The sequence below is a fragment of the Peromyscus eremicus genome, chromosome 18, assembly GCF_949786415.1.
Source record: "Peromyscus eremicus chromosome 18, PerEre_H2_v1, whole genome shotgun sequence".
NCBI lineage: Eukaryota > Metazoa > Chordata > Mammalia > Rodentia > Cricetidae > Peromyscus > Peromyscus eremicus.
The window spans coordinates 40,430,471-40,436,470 of NC_081434.1; positions in this window are offsets into that span (position 1 = coordinate 40,430,471).

Below are 6,000 nucleotides of genomic sequence, written 5' to 3' on the forward strand. Positions count from 1 at the left end.
AGTTTTTTGGTTGTGTTTTGTTTTTGTGGAGTTTTTTTTTTTGCTTTTTTGTTTTTTGTTTGTTTATTTTGGTTTTTTTGAGACAGGATTTCTCTGTGTAGCTTTGCTCCTTTCTTGGATCTCACTCTGTAGACCAGGCTGGCCTGGAACTCACAGAGATCCACCTGGCTCTGCCTCCCGAGTGCTGGGATTAAAGGCGTGCACCACCACCACCCGGCCTTTGTTTTTGTTTTTGAGATAGTCTGGTGTCGCCCAGGCAGGTTTCGGTAGCCCAAGATCCACTTCCCAAAGTCTGGGTTACAGGCGTGTGCCACCATACCTGATTGGGACTGCAAATTCTGTTGAACCAGGCAGTGTCTATCTTTCTCTTTTTTTTTTGGGGGGGGGGGGGACAGGGTTTCCCTGTGTAGCTTTGCGCGTTTCCTGGAACTCATTTGGTAGACCAGGCTGGCCTCGAACTCACAGAGATCTGCCTGGCTCTGCCTCCCGAGTGCTGGGATTAAAGGCGTGCGCCACCACCGCCCGGCTATCTTTCTATTTTTTTTTTTTAAAAGATTTATTTATTTATTATGTATACAGCATGTATGACTGCAGGCCAGAAGAGGGCACCAGATCTCATTACAGATGGTTGTGAGCCACCTTGTGGTTGCTGGGAATTGAACTCAGGACCTCTGGAAGAGCAGGCAGTGCTCTTAACCTCTGAGCCATCTCTCCAGCCCTATCTTTCTATTTTTTAAATCACTACAATGCTCCCTCCCCCTTGCCTAGGACAGCACCCGGAGCAGAAATGAATGAAAATTTACTAAACGAATGAGTTATTAAATAAACGGCCCCTGCCTTCCCCTAACTTCTTCACTCCGACAAGCACTTGCAGAAAGCTGGCCAGCTCTTTTCTGTCACCCCCACCCATTTCTAGGACACTCACACTCCGCAGCCTCCCAGTCCGAGGCCCTCCCACCAGCATGCCTGCTGTGTGACACCAAGTTCAATTAAAAAAAATAAATCAAAGGATAAAAAATACAATCACAATGAAATCACAGGACTGAATCTTGAGCTCAGAGTACGGAGTCCCTGGATTCTCTAAGGAGTCTCAGGGTCGAGTGAAGTATGGTGATATTTTATTTGTACTGAAATGTGATTTTATTTGTATGTTAATAAATAAAGTTGCCTGGGGGTCAGAGCTAATAGCAAGCCATAGCAGAAGCCGGGGGTGGTGGCACAAGCCTTTAATCCCAGCTCTTGGGAGGCAGAGCTAGGCGGATCTCTGTGTGTTCAAGGATACATCCAGCATGGAGACACACGCCTTTAATCTCAATACCAACCATAGAAGACCTGGAGGTCTGTACAGACAGGCAGTGACGAGGAGGTCATGTGGTTGGATTTACAACCAATGAGAAGGCAGAATAGAAAGTTTATAAAAAAGACAGACAGGAAGTAGCTCTCTTGCTGAGGAGGACAGCAGCGGCAGTGAAGGGTAAGGTGTTTAGCTTTGACCTCTTGGGCTTTCATCTCTGCATTGGCTCTGTGTTTCTTATTTAACAAGACGGTTACTTCTACAGTGAAGGTCCTCTGCACCCTGCCTCTTCTAAGCGGCCATAACTGCTGCCTTAATCATGCTCCCGAAATAGCACTTTCTTGGCTAGGAAAGCTCCCCTCGATACTTAAGGACACAGACTCCTGGCTTCTACCAGTGTCTTAGGGTTTCTATTGCTGTGAAGATACACCATGACCACTGCAACTCTTATAAAGGAAAACATTTAATTGTGGTGCCTTGCTTACAGTTCAGAGGTTCAATCCATTATCATCGTGGTGGGACATGGTGGCGTGCAGGCAGACCTGGTGCTAGAGAAGTAGCTGAAGAGTTCTATATCTTGCAGGCAACAGGAAGTGAACTGAGACCTGGGTGGTATCTTGAGCATATATGAGACCTCAAAGCCTGCCTCCACAGTGATACACTTCCTCCAACAAAGCCACACCTACTCCAACAAGGCCATACATCCCACTCCCTTTGGGGGCCATTTTCTTTCAAACCACCACAACCAGGTTATTGCTCACATTTCTGTCACCTGTTTGACCTGATCTCTGAAAACAATCAAAGCTTTGGTCACTGATGCTGGGCCAGCCTCCAACGCATCCCAGGAATCCCTCTGTTCCTCACTCTCTTATCATAGAAAAATGTCCAAGAGTTCAGCTCAAACCTGGACCCACTCTAGGAAATCCATTTTCACTCCTGTATGGCTTATGTATGAAGTATCTCCCCAGTAGGGTTATGTATTTTTTTCAATATTTAATTTTTAGTTATGTATACAGGTGGTAGAGGGAAGTGGTATGTACACATGAGTTCAGGGACCCTCAGAGGCCACAGTGGGAGTCATATGCCCTGGAGTTTGAGTTACAAGTGGTTGTTCACCACCTGACGTAGGTGCCAGGAACTAAACTCAGGTTCTCTGCGTGAACAGTACATGCTTTTGACCATGGATCCATCTCTCCAGCCCCAACAGGCTCATATTTTGAAGACTTGGGTCCCAGATGCTGGCTGTCTTAGTTCGGGTTTCTATTGCTGGAAAGAGACACCATGACCACAGCAACTCTTATAACAGAAAACATTAAATTGGGACTGGCTTACAGATTCAGAGGTTCAGTCCATTATCATCATGGCAGGAAGCGTGGTGGCATGCAGGCAGACATGGTGCTGGAGAAGGAGCTGAGAGTTCTACATCTTGATCCACAGGCAACAGGAAGAGAGAAATGACATTGGGCCTGGCTTGAGCATCTGAAACTGCAAAGCCCGCCCCCTATGACACACTTCCTCCAACAAGGCCACACCTCCTAATTGCACCACTCCCTATGAGCCTATGGAGGCCATTTTCATCCAAACACACAGTGGCACTGTGGAGAGGTGAGCAGGTTGTAAAGATACCCAAACTTCATCAATGGCTTAAGCTGCTGATGAGTTCATAGCTGAACAGGTTTTTAAGAGCAAGGTAGCTCATCAACACCCCATCCTGGGTGGGAGAGGGGCTGCCCCACCTTAAGAGCTCCTGAAGGTTGGTGACTGCTGAGGAAGGAGGACCGTTTCCTTCAGAGGTGTAGCCAGTCGTGAGTTTCCCATGCTGCAGTGAAGGACTTCCCACCCATGCAAATGATCGCTCTCAGTGGGTCACAAAACAAATAAAACACACATGAAAATAAAAGGGAAACCTGGGGAAAGGGGGCTCAGTGGGAGTAGACAGGAGAGGAGAGAAGGTGTGTGGAAACGGCATGTATGTTGTACACATGTATGCAGTTGTCAAGGAGAGGTCTCATATGCTCGAGCTACACCCAGTGTAGGACACAGCCTCCTGCTGCTGCCTGCCGATGAAGAGGTAGTTGAAGAAGATGTAGATCAAGAAGCTCTCCTCAGCTTCTTCTCCAGCACCACGTCTGCCTGCACACTGCCATGTCCTGACATGATGCTAGTGGACTAAAGCCCTGAAACTGTAAGTCAGCCCCAGTTAAACGTCTTCCTTTATCAGAGTTGGCATAGAGCCAGGTGGTGGGGTATACATCTTTAATCTTAGCACTCAGGAGGCAGAGGCAGGTGGATCTCTGTGAGTTCAAGGCCAGCCTGGTCTACAGAGGTTGTTCCAGGACAGCCAGGACTGTTACACAGAGAAACCTTGTCTCAAAAAAACAAAACAAAACAAAAACAAAAGCAACAAAAAAAGAGTTGTCACGGTCATGGTGTCTCTTCTCAGCAATAGAAACCCTAAGATGCTTGATGAGCACTCTGTTAATTGAGTTTCGTCTTCAACCCTCCATGGAATTTTTAAATCTAGATCTAGTGCTGAGGATGAAGTTCAGTGGTAGAGCTCTTGCCTTGCACATATGAAGTCCTGGGTTTGATCCCTATCATGAACACACACACACCCGCCGCCGCCGCCACCACCACCACCAGCAGAGAAACAACTAATCTACAAAACTCTATGAAATAATCTATATGTAAGAGAAAGCCAAGTGGGAAGCCCAAGATGGGATCCAGAATTCTCAACTTATCTATTGTAACTACTTGCCTACACAGGGAAGAAGAGGGAGAAGAAGAAACGTGTGTGTGTGTGTGGGGGGGTTAGTGCTGTTCCTTCCTCTGAGGTTGAATTATTAAGCCTTCTGGTGTACTCAGTATTCAGTGACCACTGTCATCTTTTTCTCCTGTCGTTTGTGAGGCTGAACCAGAGTCCCTGTGGAGACAGAAACTGCCTAGCATTGGTCCAGAAGAAACTGGGGACAAATGGCTAACTGCGTGCTGGCCTCCAGGTTCACTCAGTACCTGTGGCTCCACTCTACCCTTTCCATCCCACCTCCTACCCTAGACTTCTCCAGCTCAGGGGCTTGCCTTCCCGGGCTTCTCATGCAGAATAAACCCAGCCATGTGCTCTCTTGGGCCCTCTGCTTCTCTTCTCTCCTCTCCTCTCCTCTCCTCTCCTCTCCTCTCCTCTCCTCTCCTCTCCTCTCCTCCCCTCCCCTCCCCTCTCCCCTCCCCTCCCCTCCCCTCCCCTCCCCTCCCCTCCCCTCCCTCTCCCCCTCTTCTCTCCCCCTCCTCTTTTCTTCTCTTCTCTTCCTCTCTTGTACCCCCTCCCCCACCCCTTCCCTCATGGCCAGGTTCATTCTACTGGCCATGTTCAATATACCGGTTTCTTTCCCTGCTCTGGACTCCTTCAGATATCTCTGGTTGTACTCTCCTTCATATCTACAATAAAAATTTTCTCCTCAGCTATACCTTGGAGCAGTCATGTCCTCATTTTCTACACTTGGGATCTGTTCTGGGACGTGCGCCTGAGAATATTTTGAAAATCCCAATTAAAAACGAAAGACTGTGGGGGGTGGGTGGGTAATGGAGGGCATAGAATAGGGGATGAGAACATAAGGAAATGGGAGGGTCGAGCTGGAACAGAGACAGAGTGGGAGAGCAAGGAAAGAGATACCATGATAAAATGAAGACATCATGGGAATAGGGAGAGTCAGGGTGCCAGGGAAGTTCTCAGGAATCCACCAGGATGACCCCACCATAGACTACTGGCAATGGTTGAGAGGGTGCCTGAACTGGTCTACTGTGGTGACTGGACTAGTGAATACCCTAACTGTCATCATAGAACCTTCATCCAGAGACTGATGGAAGCAGATGCAGAGATCCATTGCTGGGCACCAGGCTGAGCTCCTGGAGTCCAATCCATGAGAGAGAGGAGGGATTCTGTGGGCAGGGGATGTCAAGATGGGAAAACATGCAGAGATGACCAGCCACACTAGTGGAAACCCACGAACTGTGGACCAATAGCTGTGGAGCCCCCATGGGACTAGACTAGGCCCTCTGGATATGGGAGACAGTTGTTAGCTTGAATTGTTTGGGGGGCTCCCAGGCCGGGGGATCGGGATCCATCCCTGGTGCATGGGTGGGCTTTTTGGAGCCCAGTGCCTAGGGTGTGACACCTTGCACAGCCTTGGTGCAGGGGGAGGGGCTTGGACCTGTCTCAGCTGAGTGTGCCAGGCTCTGCTGACTCCCCAGGGGAGACCTTGATTTGGAAAATGTGGGGATGGGGGATGGGTTGAGGGGAAGAACTGGGGGGGGGTGGGAAGAGGGAAGGGGGGATCTGTGGTTGGTATGTAAAGTGAACAGAAAATCGCTTAATAATTTTAAAAAAAAGACCTGTAATTTGTAAAAAAACAAAAAACAAAAAACAGACACACAAGCAGACTTTAAGATCCCATAATTTTCAAGAGGCCAGTGGAATGGGGCAAAGGAGAAAGCAGCTTTAAGTGTGAGTGCATTCTTTTACTTTTTGTAACAAGAATAATTGTCATTTCCTGTGAAGTAAGGGCTCCACGTTTCAAGACAGGAAACTGGCAAAGCTAACATCTAGTTCATGACAGATTTTTCAACTTGGGTCTGCCTGGTGTCCAAGCTTAATCTTCATTTACTATATTCTCGGCACGAAAGGAAAACATTCCTTTAACGTATTTTCCAGA